General features: G+C 44.4%; 1 protein-coding gene and 1 non-coding gene across 2 annotated transcripts in view; one reads left to right on the forward strand and one right to left on the reverse strand.

The window, feature by feature from the left end:
- PARD3B (par-3 family cell polarity regulator beta) overlaps window positions 1-17,066 on the reverse strand; it is a 933,574-nt gene that overhangs the window by 210,171 nt on the left and 706,337 nt on the right.
- LOC114813356 lies at window positions 7,822-7,959 on the forward strand. Its single transcript, XR_003761078.1, has one exon. It is a non-coding gene; the product is annotated as a small nucleolar RNA SNORA7 (small nucleolar RNA).

Genomic DNA, 17,066 nt, shown 5'->3' on the forward strand with positions numbered 1-17,066 from the left:
TCCCTTCTGCAGCCTTGTTTGGCTCCCTTTATTCATCCCTTCCTCAGCCCCAAAGCACTTATGTACATATCTGTGGTTCATTCATTTATATGGGGAAGCAGCATGGTGCAGTGGATAGAGCATGGGATTTGGAGTCAGAATGTCCTGATCCTGGCCCCACCACCTGTCTGCCGTGTGACCCTGGGCAAGTGACTTCACTTCTTTGTGCCTCCGTTACCTCATCTGTTAAAAATGGGGATTAAGTGTATGCGCCCAATATGGAAAAGGGGCTGTGTCCAACCTGATTAACTTGTATCTGCCCCAGCACTTAGAACGGTGTTTAGCACATAGTAAGTGCTTAACAAATACCATTATTACTATTATTATTATTATTAATATCCATCTCCCGTCTAGACTGTAAACTCACTGTGGGCAGGGAACATGTCTACCAAATCTCTTAGATTGTATTCTCCCAAGTGCTTAATACAGTATCTGCACACAGAAAGTGCTCAATAAATACAACCGATACAGCAATTTGAAAAAATGGAAAGAATTCTGCAAGTGAGATTGTTGGCACTGTTTCACTTTCTTTAGAGCATAAATCTCCTTTTCCTGCCTCTTTTTCCCATGTTCTTAACGTATGTTTGAACTTTTGGTCCCTGCTCCCCTCCCCTAGCAGGGTAACCAATAAGGGGGAAATTCATCTCTGTGGCCCTGTCCTTGAAGACTAATCTAGTTCTCGCTCAGCCCTGGTGCTGTAGGTTCAAACCATCCTGTCGCAGTTCTGGAAAACCTAGAGAGACAAGTCCAATCCCGGCTCTGCCACTGTCAGCTGTGTGACTGTGGGCAAGTCACTTAACTTCTCTGTGCCTCAGTTACCTCATCTGTAAAATGGGGATTAAGACTGTGAACCCCACGTGGGACAACCTGATTCCCCTGTGGCTACCCCAGCGCTTAGAACAGTGCTCTGCACATAGTAAGCGCTTAACAAATACCAACATTATTAATTCTAATAATAATAACTGTGGCATTTGTGAAGCGTTCATTATATGGCAGGCACTATTATTAGAGTGGGATACAAGATAAACAGATCCGACAAAGTCCAAGGAGGAGGGAAAACACATACTGAATCCCCACTTTTCAGATGAAGAAACAGGCACAGAGAGGTTAAGTGACTTACCTAAGATCAATCAGCAGGCAAATGGCAGGGCTGGGACTATAACCAAGGGCCTCTGATACCCAGGTCCGTGCTCTTTCCACTAGGCCATATTGCTTTTAGTCTCTCTGGAGAGGTTCAAACCCAGCCAAGGGGAGGCCCGGGACCTAGTTTATTCTGGGACCTCTAGAAAAAATTCCTACGAATCTCCATGTGTATTTTATTCCTACGCCAACTTAAGGCATTTCTTCGTCCTCTTTTCCCTCTCCCTCACCCCAGCAGCATTCTACAGGTGCAATGGAATCATGGTAACAAAATTAACCTTGGAGATTCAAGGGTGATACCTCAGATTCATTCAAGGCAGAGAAGTGAGGGGGAGGACACATCCATTGCAGAAGATGAAATGTCATTTGTCAGGAAGACACTTTCCATAAAATTAAAGAGGAAAAGCATGGATCACTGATCTTCATTGTTGTGTATATTACTAGTCTTTATTAACTGCCTAAGGAGGAAAAAGGAAAAGCCATATAGAAAAAAAAAAGCTGGTTAGAGTTCTTTGTCTATCGCTTCAAACCAGTTCGGTTTATGATAATAATAATGATAATAACTGTCATTATTATGGTATTTGTTAAGTGCTCGCTATGTACCAAGTCCTGGAAGCCCTGGGGTTTATAGAAGGTAATCAGACTGGACACAGTTCCTGTCCCAAATGGTGCTCACAATCAAAGGGGAAGGTACAATAGGTATTTAATTCCCAGTTTACAATGAGTCCATCTAGCAATCAGTGGCATTTATTGAGTGCTGACCGTATGCAGAACACTGTACTAAGTGCTTGGGAGAATACAACAGAGTTGGTAGACCCGTTCACTTCCCACAAAGTGTTTCCAGACTAGAGGGGGAGACAGAAATTAAAATAAATTGAGGTTGGGTACATAAATGTTGGGGGGCTGAGGGTGGGATGAATATCAAGTGCTTCAAGAGTACACATCCACACATAATGGCGACGCAGAAGGGACATGAGGACTGAGCCAGAGAAGGCCTCTTGGAAGAGATGCGATTTTAGGTTTTAAGACGGGGAGAGTGGTGGTCTATGGGATATGAAGGGGGAGGGAGTTCCAGGCCAGAGGGCGGATAGGACAATGGGTTGGCGACTAGATAGATGAGATTGAGAAAATCAGTAGGCTGACAAACCGAGCGGGTTGGTTGGTAGTTGGAAGCAGTGAAATAAGATAGGATAAAGCAAGATAATTGACTGCTTTAAGGCCATGGTAAGGAGCTTCATTTGATGCTGAGGTTCTTGAGGAGTGGGGTGACATGGATAAAATGGTTTTTTTAGAAAATTGATGTAGACAGCAGAGTTAAGGATGAACTGGAGTGGGGATAGACAGGAGGCAGGGAGGTCAGCAAGGACTCCGATGCAGTAGTCAAAGCAGGATAAATGCTAGGATCAGAACAGTAGCCGTTTGGATGGAGACGAAAGGGCAGATTTTAGCAAAGTTAGGAAGGTTGAACCAACAGGATTTACTGACAGATTGAATACGTGAGTTGAATGAGAAAGATGAGTCGAGGATAATACCGAGGATGGAGAAGTAACATTGCCGGGTGAAGGAGAGGGCAGAGTTAAGGCAGGCGAGAACAAATTTCAGATGGATGAGGTCGCCAGATATCTGCATTTCTGCCAACAGTACTCCGCACCTCCTGCACAGGAGCAGAGGAAGTGCGGTGTGGAGATGATCCAGTGCTGTAGGTTCATGGTATGAGATGGGCAAAGGGTTAGGACAACGAGTGACATGAGGTCAGTGGAGTGGGTACCCATGAGGGCGTCAATTCGTACATCAAGAGAAGGTAGTTTGAGTATGGAAATCAAATGGGGCATAATGTCTTTAAAAATTGGAGTGCATCAAAGGATTGAAGAAGCAGCGTGGCTCAGTGGAAAGAGCACGGGCTTGGGAGTCAGAGGTCACGGGTTCTAATCCCGGCTCCGCCACTTGCCAGCTGTGTGACTTTGGGCAAGTCACTTAACTTCTCTGTGCCTCAGTTACCTCATCTGTAAAATGGGGATTAAAACTGTGAGCCCCATATAGGACAACCTGATCACCTTGTATCCCCTGCGCTTAGAACGGTGCTTTGCACATAGTAAGCGCTTAACAATTACCAACATTATTATTATTATGAGCAAAGCACTGTACTAAAAGTTGGGGTTTATACAAGTTCATCAAATCCTATATGGGGCTCACAGCTTAAGTAGGAGGGATAACAGGTATTGAATTCCCATTTTGCAGATGAGCGAACTGAGGCACAGAGAAATTAAGCTATTTGCCCCAAGTCACACAGCAGGTATGTGGTGGAGCTGGGATTAGAACTCAGGTCCTCTGACTCCTAGGCCCATACTCTTTCCACTAGTTTTCGCTGCCTCTCTATTGAGTGCTCATTGTTTGCAAAGCACTGCACCGTATGGAAAAGTAAAATACAAGAGGACTGGTAGGCACATTCCCTGCCCACAAGGATCTTACGATCGAGGGCCACACTGCTTCTCTACTCTGACAACTGAAACACCGTACGTAGCTAGCGTGATAGCTGGGCTTCCTTGACTCGTTCCTCTAAAACCCCAATTGGGGAGAGAAACCGTAGTATTATAAGTAACTACTAAGCAAGCTTATACCTCACACTGGGTGAAAGAAGGGGATATTCCAGATTTCAGAGGTTTCTGTATTATGTCTTAAGAGGAAGTGAAAAGTTATTTACAGTACAGGCTGGGGAACTCAAAAGTAATAACTGCACGTCATAACAATCACGCTAGTGTTACTACATTTGGGGTGAAAATCATATATAAATATCACACAAGCCATGTTTGCTAAAGCTTGCAATAAATCCCAGAAGAAAAATGTTTATCTGATATTACAAAAGCGATTACATGTATGGGTTTGAAATTGGAGTCAAGAGGTCTTTCCTAAACATGAGATAATCAGAAATCTGGACACTGTAGGCAAAATGTAGGAAGAACCAGAAACAGGGGGAGGGGAATAATAATAATAATGATAATGGTGGTATTTGTTAAGTGCTTACTATGTGCAAAGCACTGTTCTAAGCACTGGGGGGGGATACAAGGTGATCAGGTTGTCCCATGCGGTGCTCACAGTTTTAATCCCCATTTTACAGATGAGGTAACTGAGGCACAGAGAAGTTAAGTGACTTGCCCAAAGTCACACAGCTGGCAAGCGGCGGAGCCGGGATTAGAACCCGTGACCAGAAACAGAAAGAGAATGGCAAAGAAACCTGCCCGTTTCCCATTTTGCCACCTAGTCAGAAGACATCCTCATAGGCATTTTAGGCAGCGAGACAGACTCCTGAAAATGATGACCTCCCTGTTCAAACTGGGATGATTGGTCACTCTAGTTACATAAGAAGGAAGCCTTTTCATGGCTGCCAAAAATATAGAGTGCACCCAGGTTTTTTCCTCTCATAAAGGAAATCAAGTTTTTGCCAAAACATGCTCAATACTCATTTTCCTAAGCAGTTCTGTTGGCAGTAAACGTAGCTGTCACCTCCCTGGAAATGTCGTGAGTTTGTGTGACGAATAAACCCTCAGTATACTAGCTCTCAGAGCGCAGAACACTGTGGTAGATAGAGTGCAAATCACAGCAAAAATCACCCAAAAGGCCAAGCTCCTGCAAAGAGTTTATCAATGGAGGGAAAGAAAAAAACACCCGAAAATGCAACTTAAGAAAATGTACAACAAAAATCAGATTAAGAAAAATAAAAAAGGGGAAAATCATCTTGTGATCAAAATCCAGGTCTGAACTGGCTGAACAAAAGCCAAGGAAAAGCAAATGACACCCCGTGACACGTTCCCAGAGCACAGTTGCAGGTGAATGGCTCCGGCACACCCACCACTCACCCGGCTTCCCCCAGAAGGAAGAGCTAAGTTGACCTTCCCTGACATCAGAGCACCTCACCAGGGAGTGGGTGGGAAGAGGGAGCAATTTTCCAGTTTCAGGAATTTCCTCTACTGCTAAAAACTGCCAAGACTATCAATTTTCTCACCGTTTTCCTTTTGATATATTTATGCAGCTGTCTGTAAGGTTTGCTTGGACATTTAAAATATCTTTCAGCCTGTGAAGTTTGTTACTAGCCCTTTCAACGTTTGCCAGGGAGGCAGCGATTATTCTTCTTTCTATTAGTGAGCACCACTGCCTCAAGAACTAGAGTACAAGAGCAGAGGGATATATTTTTTGGGTTTTATTAAAAGTCTTGGCTGATACCCAATATCTTTCAGGTCCTAGAGCTGAAGGCCACTGCTGATCTGTCTGCTACTTTCCAAGGTCTCCATAAAGTTCCTCTCCTCAGACCTCTAATAGACTCCACCTGTATAGGTTCTTTTCCTCATAAACCTTCCCCTCCATCATAAAATACATCTTATTTCTTCATGTTTCTTCATTGTAGCTAAATTTGTCAGTTGTAAGTCTTTTCCCTGAAGTGTTTCATTATGTTCTTAATAACAAATAAAAAAAATTGAATTTGGTGCATGGCTGGGTTGTATTTTATAATTAATTTGAATGACTTCATTTCAGAGCGTCTAGGTGCTTATGGATGAAAAAGTGAGCGTATATGCCACTGCAATACTCAAAATCCATTTTCAGTTATGAATAGCCAAAGTAAAAAATAAAAATAAAATGAAGTAAGGAGTGGATCAAAGAGGAAAAACAGCCTGCCAAACCCCATTAAACACTTCAGAGAATTGCCATTTTACTTTAATGCGTGCGGGAAATTGGCATATCAGGAAATCCAGAGATAGGGAAAAGATGGTGTTAGCTTTCTTGATAATCAAAAAGATCAAAATGAATTCAATTGAGAATCTTTTGGGTGGATTATATGTTTTCAGAGCTGAAACTGAAACCGGGAGGCTGAAGAACAGCAGACGGCCACTTCGATGAAAGAGGAGAGGGAAGAAGGGAGAGAGGACGGGGGGAGAGACTGAAAGATGGAAAGCCTATTACATTAGACATTCCTCAACTTTGTCCCCCAAATGTATGGGACAGTACCGCTGTCCTCTAGATTGTAATCTCGTTGCGGGCAGGGAATGAGTTTGCTTATTGTTGTACTGCACTCTCCCAAGCTCTTAGTACAGCTTTCTGCCCACAATAAGCACTCAATAAATACAATTGCATGAATGAATCTGATGATCTTAGCCCAGTGTCGGGCACATAGTACGTGCCTAACAAATACTACAAATACAATTATTATTTCAGTTTTAGTATGGTTAGAGAAGGCTGGGTATTTTCTCAATACTCTGCTACAGAAGTTTTCAGAACTTGGGTGAGGGGGTAGATTATAAATCCCTTCAATCAATCAATCTAAGGTATTTATTGAGACCTTACTGTATGCAGATGACTGAACCAAGTCCTTGGGAGAGTAGTAGAGTTGTTAGGCATGATCTCTGCCCACAAGAAGCTTACAGTCTGGCTAACGACTTTCTAGAGGAAGTAAAAGCCACAACAAGGTTTCTGCAGGTGAACCTGTGCAAGGATTAATAATGGTGTGGGTCTGGATGGAGAGAGAAAGACTTTCAGAGAATTCTTCTACTGTCTCTGACACTACCATTTCTTGCTTTTTTCCTCTCAGTTTCCTTTCTACTAAGCCCCCTACGCTGTTGGCCAGTTCCCAATGTATACATGTCAGAGCTTTCCAAACGACTTAGGAAAATTTGAAAAAGCTTCTTCTGGGAGGACCATAACAAAGGCATTGACTGAGGGCCAGGATTCAGAGCACTGGTTTAGCCACTGTTCAACCAAAAAAACCACCACTTGCCTAGTCATTGCTGAAAATGAATGACCCAGCTTCCCCCAGTTTAAGGAGTCATTGCTGTCTTAGGAAGATGCGTGGCTCAGTGGAAAGAGCCCGGGCTTAGGAGTCAGAGGTCATGGGTTCGAATCCCGACTCTGCCACTTGTCAGCTGTGTGACTGTGGGCAAGTCACTTAACTTCTCTGTGCCTCGGTTACCTCATCTGTAAAATGGGGATTAACTGTGAGCCTCACATGGGACAAACTGATTGCCCTGTATCTACCCCAGCGCTTAGAACAGCGTTCGGCACATAGTAAGCACTTAACAAATACCAACATCATTATTATGATTATGACTGAAGGTCCTGCCTTTCATCATCATCATCATCATCATCATCATCATCATCATCGTCGTTAATCACATTTGAATAGCAAACTGCCTTTGTGAAAATTTAGACATTTAACTTTGTAAAAAAGCAAGTTCATAGGAAACCCAGTTGAGTCCTGGTTGGACAACTGAGTTGGGTGGACTATGCACATTTAATTCTAAATGTGTCATAAATAGCACTCATGTATTTGGGACTAAATCTTCCCATACAAGGTCTTAATTGGCTTGATTCCCTCCTGTCAATCCAAGAATTTAAAATTCTAATCAACCTGCTGTATTTACTGAGTACCTCCATGTGCAATGCCCTGTCCTAAGCGGTTCGGTGAGTATAGTAAGAAGGGCTACAGCCCCTGTCTTCAAGCAGCCAACTAATGAGAGACACAGGTAGGCAAAAATTATTTACAAGTAGTGAGAGCAGGAGGAAAAACATAAATACAATTGGCAATAGCAAAAGTATGAAAAATAGAGTAGAAGTTGAAGTAGTGGTATTTATTAAGCACTTACTAAATGTTGAGCAGCCCTCTCAGGATCGCACCTGGAGAGTTTCCAGTACTCTACCAGTGTCGGCTATGAGAGGGAGAGGCAAGTAGAGGCCCACCCAATCCATTCCTAGCTTGGGCAGTGGCTAGCGAGTAGAAGACAATCTGCTACAAGTCAAAACTCACCTGTGCTGGGCAGCAGCAGCATGGGAGAGAGTTGAGAGCAGAGACTCAAGTTTACTGAATGGAAGAAGGCAACGGCAAACCACTTCCATAGTTCTACCAAGAAAACTCTATGGATACACTATCAGAACCACTGCAGATGGAGGTGGGAGAGATCTCTTAGTACAGTGCTCTGCACACAGGAAGCGCTCAATAAATACGTCTGAATGAATGAATGTGTCCATGGAGTCGCTACGGGCAGGAGACGATGCGATGGCATAAGACAAGGTATGCTAAGAAATGAGCTATGTGCTGGGAAAAAATGACTTAGTTGAAAATTAGACATGGTCCCTAGCCCTTGAGGAACTCGAGGAGTATAAGGGAGGAGAAAGGTGATGGGTGAAAGCAGGTAAGGACAGATAAAACAAAAAACCCCCACACAGAAACAGCATAAATATCATTTTATATAAATCGATAAGTACCTAAGTTCTAGGAGTGGCTGTAAATAATAATGTTAAGTGTTCACTATGTGCCAAGCACTCTGCTAAGCACTGGGGTAGATACAAGCTAATCAGGTTGGACCCGGTCCCTGTCCCACATTGGGATCACAGTCTTAATTCCCATATATGTACGCATACATGGGTACCTGCTGGAATGGCATAATTATACAGGGGACCCTCACTGTAGAACATGGGATTTTAGGAGGGCTTTGAAGAACAAAGAGGGAAGGGGGTTACAGGGAGGGGGGACACTGTGAATAAGAAGTTGGAAGAAGGTCGAAGAACAAAGAACAGTTGGGAGAGGGGTTTGGGAAGAGCAAAGAGTGTGAGCTGGGAAATCATGGATGAAAAGAGCTCCCTTGTAGGATGGAGACAGCTGGTGGACAGTCTTGAAGCCAGTGATCAGGAGCGTATGCTGATGTAGGGGGAGGTGGGGAGGCACTGGAGGTTTGGGTGGAATAGAGAGGCGTGCGCCAGTGAAGGATCCCAGAGGTGACGATAATAATAATAATAACGGTATTTGTTAAGTGCTTACTATATGCCGAGCACTGTTCTAAGCGCTGGGGTAGATACACGGTAAATCAGGTTGTCTCACATGAGGCTCACAGTCTTAGCCCCCATTTTATAGATGAGGTGACTGAGGTCCAGAGACGTTAAGTGGCTTACACAGCAGGCAAGTGGCAGGGGCGGGATTAGAACCCACATCCTCTGACTCCCAAGCCCGTGCTCTTTCCATTAAGCCACACTCCTTCTCTGTCAGGTTGGACAGAGTCCATGACTCACATGGGACTCACAGTCTTAATCTCCATTTTCCATATGAAGTAACTGAGGCCCAGAGAAGTTAAGTGGCTTTCCCAAGGTCACACAGCTGACAAAGTGGAGGAGTAGGGATTAGAACTCACAACCTTCTAATTCCCAGGCACACGTTCTATCCACTATGCCATGCCGCTTTCCACAGCAGTGATCTACACAGCAGGATGGACTGTAGATTGAAGTGGGGAGATGAGTGAGGAGGTTGATAGAGTAGTCTAACCACGCTCCCTACAGTTTAACTTTGCTCCCTGTTATCTTTCATTCAATAGTATTTATTGAGCGCTTACTATGTGCAGAGCACTGTACTAAGCGCTTGGGATGAACAAGTCGGCAACAGATAGAGACAGTCCCTGCCGTTTGACGGGCTTACAGTCTAATCGGGGGAGACGGACTGGTGCCAAAGTGGGGTCTCAGTGCCTTCGCTGGGGGCTGGGGAAGGAGTGACGGGTGACTTCTGTTGCTGTGGGTTTTGAGAGTGGGCAAGTGAGAAAGGGGAGAGGGTTCTACCCATCTTGGGGCTCACCCTCACGGTAGTGGAACTGAAAACAATAGTGGGGAAAGGTCTGCTTCCCCCATTGAAGAGGTTAGGGATTTTCTAGATTCAGTGAGGAAGAACGAAAGAAATGGTGGAGTTTTCATTCAATAGTATTTATTGAGTGTTTACTATGAGCAGAGCACTGTACTAAGCGCTTGGAATGTACAAATCGGTAACAGATAGAGACAGTCACTGCCCTTTGACAGGCTTACAGTCTAATCGGGGGAGACGGACAGTCAAGAACAATAGAATCAATAAATAGAGTTCATCGGTCCCTCCATTCCACTCTAGACTGAATGCTATTGTGGGCAAGGAACACGCCTACCAACGCTTTTGAAGTGCACTTTCCCAAGAATTGAGTACAGTGCTCCACACACAGTAAGTGCTCAATAATAATAATAATAGCTGTGGTATTTTTTTAAGTGCTGACTATGAGTCAGACACTGTTCTAAGCCCTGGGGTGAATACAAGCAAATCTCCCTTCTCTCTTTCTACCACCCACCCCGCACGTTCCTCTCCTCCGCCACCCACCTCCTCACCGTCCCTCGGTCTCGCCTATCCCGCCCTTGACCCCTGGGTCACGTCCTCCCGCGGTCCTGGAACGCCCTCCCTCCTCACCTCCGCCAAACTGATTCTCTTTCCCTCTTCAAAACCCTACTTAAAACTCACCTCCTCCAAGAGGCCTTCCCAGACTGAGCTCCTCTTCTCCCTCTACTCCTTCTGCCATCCCCCCTTTACCTCTCCGCAGCTTAACCCTCTTTTTCCCCTTTTCCCTCTGCTCCTCCACCTCTCCCTTCCCATCCCCACAGCACTGTACTCGTCCGCTCAACTGTATATATTTTCATTACCCTATTTATTTTGTTAATGAATTGTACATCGCCTCGATTCTATTTAGTTGCCATTGTTTTTACGAGATGTTCTTCCCCTCGACTCTATTGCCATTGTTCTCGTCTGTCCGTCTCCCCCGATTAGACCGTAAGCCCGTCAAACGGCAGGGACTGTCTCTATCTGTTGCCGACTTGTTCATCCCAAGCGCTTGGTACAGTGCTCTGCACATAGTAAGCGCTCAATAAATACTATTGAATGAATGAATGAATGAATGGGTTGGACACAGTCCCTGTCCCTCATGAGGTTCACAGCTTTAATAATAATGTTGGTATTTGTTAAGCGCTTACTATGTGCCGAGCACTGTTCTAAGCGCTGGGGTAGACACAGGGTCATCAGGTTGTCCCACGTGGGGCTCACAGTCTTAATCCCCATTTTACAGATGAGGTAACTGAGGCACCGAGAAGTCAAGTGACTTGCCCAAAGTCACACAGCTGACAAGTGGCCGAGCCGGGATTCGAACCCATGACCTCTGACTCCAAAGCCCGTGCTCTTTCCACTGAGCCACGTGTACAGAGCTTTAATCCCCATTTTACAGATGAGGGAACTGAGGCACAGAGTAGTGAAGTGACTTGCCCGAGGTCACCCAGCAGATAAGTGGCAGAGCCAGGTCCTTCTGACTCCCAGACCTGGATTCTATCCACTAGGCTACTTTGATTGATTGATTAATCCCTTGTCCTTCAGTCACAGGAATATGGCAGGCAGGTCAGGGGCAGCCTGGGGCAAGGGGAAATCTGCTTGCCGAGGGTCCCATTGGTGACCCCCGATCCTTTCATAGAGAGATTATAAGACTCAAGACATGAATAACTTGTGAACTTGGCTACAAGGTTCTTTTTTGGCCTGTGATGTAAGTCATTAAGAAGTCCTTTCATTTCTGACATGCCATCAGCTGAACGCCAGAAAATATTTCACCGAAATATTTGATCTGAGCCTTCCTCCAAACTGGAATATATTTTTCCGGTATTTGACTTTCAGTTCAGGATGAATATTAGACATCGTCTCATGGATTCTATGACAAATATCTTAATATTGCTAAACAAATATCAGCTAGGCCTGTGACTTTAATGTCAATCTGAATGGAAAATGTGCTAGCTTTAATATCATCACCAACAGACTTCAGCGTTAAGCTACCAATCCTGTCAATAATATAGTTGTGCTGTTCTTCAACTATTTTTTATTCACTCCATTTATTACAGATTTAAGGAGTTTTTTTTGTTTTTATTTTTGAAAAAGGCATCGTGCTTTGCCCATATAAGCAATTATTTGAGAAGAAAGCCCTGGTGTATATTTTCATAGCCTTCATTTGATGCTAACTCATTTTCTCCCCTAAGAGTAAAGCCCTTCTACACCAACGACTTAAATGACATCAATCACCGATTCCAAAATGGATGCCTCTTCCTTGGTTGACCTATCGTCACAGATCCTGGTTGGGAAACTGGATATTGGTGATGCGTCCTTGGAGAGTTTTCATTTTATGCTGGTCAGTGCTCCAATAAAGCATGTCATTTTTCCTGTTCCGCTCTGTACCCACATGCAGGCTTTCAGCCTTCTGCTCCAGGAGAAAATTTCTGGAGCTTGAGACTTTACAATATGTCAAGTGTACAGTATGGAAAAAGAACCTGCTTCAGGGAAGAATAAGTTCATGGTGTTGGGCTCTATCTTTATGAGGCAAAGCAGATTTCCTATTGTAAGGCAAATCCTTCTTTTCACAAGGCTGAATGGGATGGTACTCAAAGAATAATGGCTGTGGACTGAATTTAAGGCCTTGAAAACAATCCAGTACAAGACTTTCCTAGAGGCTGATTACATTTTCATTTGACTGTGAATGGGATGGGTTTACAGAACTTCATCTTCGAGTATTTTGTTCTGTAGCAGTAGAGCAAGTGTTGATAGGCAGGCCGGCAGCAGAAATACTGCCTCTGCACATCAATTAGCATTTCAGTTGGGCGGCCTCAGAATTGATCGTGTTAGACATATGATTTTCCTACTGTTAATGCTTCTTCATGTACCATGAACCAAACTTCCTCTCACAACCCTGACCACTAAAATCCACTAGACCTCACCTCCACTCACCTTCAAAGCTCTCCGAAAAAATCACACTTCCTCCAACAAGCCTTCCTTTTCTAATTATCGGCAAGTTGACTTTTTATCAACCCTTCGGTTGCCTCTTGCGCTTAGGTATTTATTTTTGCCCATCCTCAGCACTTGGGCCTAAATGCCTATTTATTTATTTATAAATGCAGATTTTATTTACTTTGGGTCCATGGTTAATGACTATTTCTATGTATGTCTTCCCCATTAGAACATAAGCTTCTTCAGGGAAGGGTACCTGTCTTGTGCTTCTGTTATACTTCTAATATGTTTAGTACAATGCATTATATTTGAAGGGTGCCCAAATAATAGTAATAATGGTAACAATAATATTTGTTAATGGCATATTATGTGCCAAGCACTGTACTAAGTCCTGGGGTAATAATGTAATAATGTTGGTATTTGTTAAGCGCTTACTGTGTGCAGAGCACTGTTCTAAGTGCTGGGGCAGATACAGGCTAATCGGGTTGCCCCACGTGAGGCTCACAGTTAATCCCCATTTTACACGTGAGGTAACTGAGGCACAGAGAAGTTAAGTGACTTGCCCATAGTCACACAGCTGACAAGTGGCAGAGCCGGAATTCAAACCCATGACCTCTGACTCCCAAGCCTGGGCTCTTTCCACTGAGCCACACCGCTTCTCTATGTTGCTATTTGTTAAGCGCTATGTGCCAAGCACTGTTCTAAGCGCAGGGGTAGATACAAGGGAATTAGGTTGTCCCACGTGGGGCTCCCAGTCTTCATCCCCATTTTACAGATGAGGTCACTGAGGCACAGAGAAGTTAAGTCACTTGTCCAAGGTCACAGAGCTGACAAGTGGTGGAGCCAGGATTAGAACCCACTACCTTTGACTCCCAAGCCCGGGGTCTTTCCATTGAGCCATGCTGCTTCTCTAGATACAAGTAGATCAAGTCCCACATGGGGTTTACTGTCCAAGTCTGAGGAAGAACAGGCTTTGAATCCCCATTTTGTAGATAAAGGAACTCTGGCACAGGGAAGTGAAGTGATTTGCCCAAAGTCACAGAGCAGACAAGTGGTGGAGCTGGGATTAGAACCCAGGTCCCCTGACTCCCAGGCCCATGCCCTTTCCCCTAGGCCACACTGCTTCCATTCATTTACTACTACTTTACTATTACTGCAATTAGTCTTTTCTACTGGTTTTGAGTTTATAGTGTTTCGCCCTTCTTTACATGTCTGTCACTTTAGCCCCCTATCCCTCCACCTCTTTATTCTTAAATTGTGAACCCCTTGAAGGCTAGATTCTATTTCTAATTTTCACCTATTTTTTCCCAGATCTTAATATAGAGTTCTATACACGGTAAGCATTTTACAAATATCATTACAAATACATTACTATTATTACCACCACCATGACCACCACTACTAATCAATTAATCCAAGTATTTACTGAACACTTACTACGTGCAGAGCGCCGTATCGCTGCTTGGAAAGGTACAATGTCGCAGAATTAGCAGACACGTTCCCTGCCTGAAATGAGCTTTCAGCACTAGCGCTGAAGCAGTGTGGCTCAGTGGAAAGAGCCCGGGTTTGGGAGTCAGAGGTCATGGGTTCTAATCCCAGCTCTGCCACATTTCGGCTGGGTGATTTGGGGCAAGTCACTTAACTTCTCTGGGCCTCAGTTACCTCATTTGTAAAATGGGGATTGACTGTGAGCCCCCCATGGGACAACTTGATCACCTTGTATCCCCCCCAGCGCTTAGAATGGTGCTTGGCACATAGTAGGCACTTAAAAACTATCATCATTATTACGGCTTTTACTACTACTATTACCACCCTTGCAGGTCTTCATTTTCTCTTCTTCAAAGTCACTGCTTGGGAAAGAAGAAAAAGGAGAGGCAGCAGGGCCTAGTGGAAAAAGCACAGACCTCGTAGCCAGGGGACTCGGCTTCTAATCCCAGCTCCACCGCTTGCCTGCTGGTGACAGTGGGCAAGTTACTTAATTTTTCTAAAGCTCAGTTTCCTCATCTGGAAAATGGGGATTAAATACCCATTCTCCCTCTCTCTAAAACTGACAGCCCCATGTGGGACAGTACTTAGGGCAATGCTTGACACATAGTAAGTGTTTAATAAATACCACAGGCATTATCATTATTGTAATAATGTTGGTGTTTGTTAAGCGCTTACTATGTGCAGAGCACTGTTCTAAGCGCTGGGGCAGATACAGGGTCATCAGGTTGTCCCACGTGAGGCTCACAGTTAATCCCCATTTTACAGATGAGGTGACTGAGGCACAGACAAGCTAAGTGACTTGCCCACAGTCACACAGCTGACAAGCGGCAGAGCCGGGAGTCGAACTCAATACCTCTGACTCCGCAGCCCAGTCTCTTTCCTCTGAGCCATGCTGCTTCCTGTAGTTTTTTTTTTTGGAGTAGCATTATTGGATGGCTTCGTTTGCAATTCAGTTGCTTAGCTGGCTAAGCCTGAGGTCTCTGCACCAACCACCAGCTCTCTCTTCCCAGACTAGGTCAGAAACTTCTTTACTACAACCCAGCCCGCACGCTTCATTCCTCTGGTGCTAACCTTCTCACTGTACCTCGATCTCATCTATCTCGCCGCCGACCCCTCGCCTACATCCCACCTCTGGTCTGAAACGCCCTCCCTCCTCCTATCAGCCAGATAATTGCTCTTCCCCTCTTCAGAGCCTTATTGAAGGCACATCTCCTCCAGGAAGACTTCCCTGAGTGAGCCCATGTCTCTTCTTCTCCCACTCCCTTCAGTGTCACTCATATTTGCTCTTTCATTCATCCTCCCTCCCTTCCCCACAGCACCGATGTATATATCTGTATATATCTCATGAGGGAGGGAGATGGTGTCTGACCTAACTAGTACTTACCCCAGCACTTAGAACGCTGTTTGACCTATAGTAAGTACCTCACAGATATCGTATAAAAAAGCCAGAGGGTTGAAGTAAAAAGACAGGAAATTTAGAAAGAAAAAGAAATGAACAGGGAGGGAAGAAGGAAGAAGAGATAAAGAGGAGAGAAGAGAGGCCCTTGTTGATGTGTCTCCCTGGCCATCATCTCCATGACTTCTCTGTCTAGCTTTCACTTACTCTGCAGTGTTGAGGTATGTTTGGTATTCCTAAGTGCAACCAAGCCACCTGCTCTGTTATTCAACCTTTAAAATCCAACTAGAAGCAAACTGTGGCAAGGTTGAAGTTTACTGGCAGAGCTCAGTAACTGGCAATGCACTCGGGATTGCATCTACCCATCAGAAGTAGTTTAAAATGATTAGAATATGTCTGAGTCCTTTCTATGTGGGTAAGGGGCTGAAAAGGACAGGTTGAAAGCAGTTTCCCTGGAGTCTTCCGTCTGAGCTCTACGCCCTCTTCCAAGACTCATCACTGCACTGTGTTGAGCAGTAGCAGGGTCACAAGCAGAGAGGAGTTTTGCCACTCTGACTAGCAAAAGGTCAATCTCTCAGAGTTGCAGCTCTGAGAGATTTTTAAGGGCTGCAACCCTACAAAACAACAGAATTGAATTGAGGCCAGGATCTGGCTACCAGGTTCTTTCAAGACTCCATGCCTCATTATGCAGATCTCTCTAACACTCTGTATGACCTGTGTTTTAAGCCCCTCCTGGGAGAGTCTTTCCAGGGCACCCCTGACTTTTAGTAAATTGGAGTCTTTTACAAAATGGTACCTCCCACTCCTTCAGAAAGCTTTTATTGTTCTTTGCTCTCATTAAAACAGAGAACCAGCCCTAAGAAGAAGACCAGAATCAGAGTAAGACATTCTAAGAGAAAGACTGAACCGAGGACTTCATTAGCCTCGTGACCATTCCATCCATTCATTTAGTATTTATTGAGCGCTTACTATGTGCACTGTACTAAGCGCTTGGAATGTACAAATCAGTAACAGATAGAGACAGTCCCTGCCCTTTGATGGGCTTACAGTCTAATGGGGGGAGACAGACAAAAACAATAGCAATAAATAGAAGCAAGGGGATGAACATCTCATTAAAACAATAGCAAATAAATAGAATCAAGGTGATGTACATCTCATTAGCAAAATAAATAAGGTAATGAAAATATGACCATCTTTGAGGGTCTAAGGCCTTTGGGAGGCGGCATGGTCGAGTGGAAGAAGCATTTGACTTTGGGTCAGGAGACCCGAGTTCCGGTCTTAGCTCTGCCACTGGCCTACTATGAGACCTTGGGTCAGTCACTTAACCTTCTGATCCTCATCTGTAAAATGAGGATAAGACACCTTCTCTCCTTCCCTCTCAGACTGTGAGCCTGATGTGGAGCAGGGATTGTGTCCGATTAGATTATCTCA

This window comes from Ornithorhynchus anatinus, chromosome 7, assembly GCF_004115215.2.
Source record: "Ornithorhynchus anatinus isolate Pmale09 chromosome 7, mOrnAna1.pri.v4, whole genome shotgun sequence".
In the NCBI taxonomy this organism is placed as follows: Eukaryota; Metazoa; Chordata; class Mammalia; order Monotremata; family Ornithorhynchidae; genus Ornithorhynchus; species Ornithorhynchus anatinus.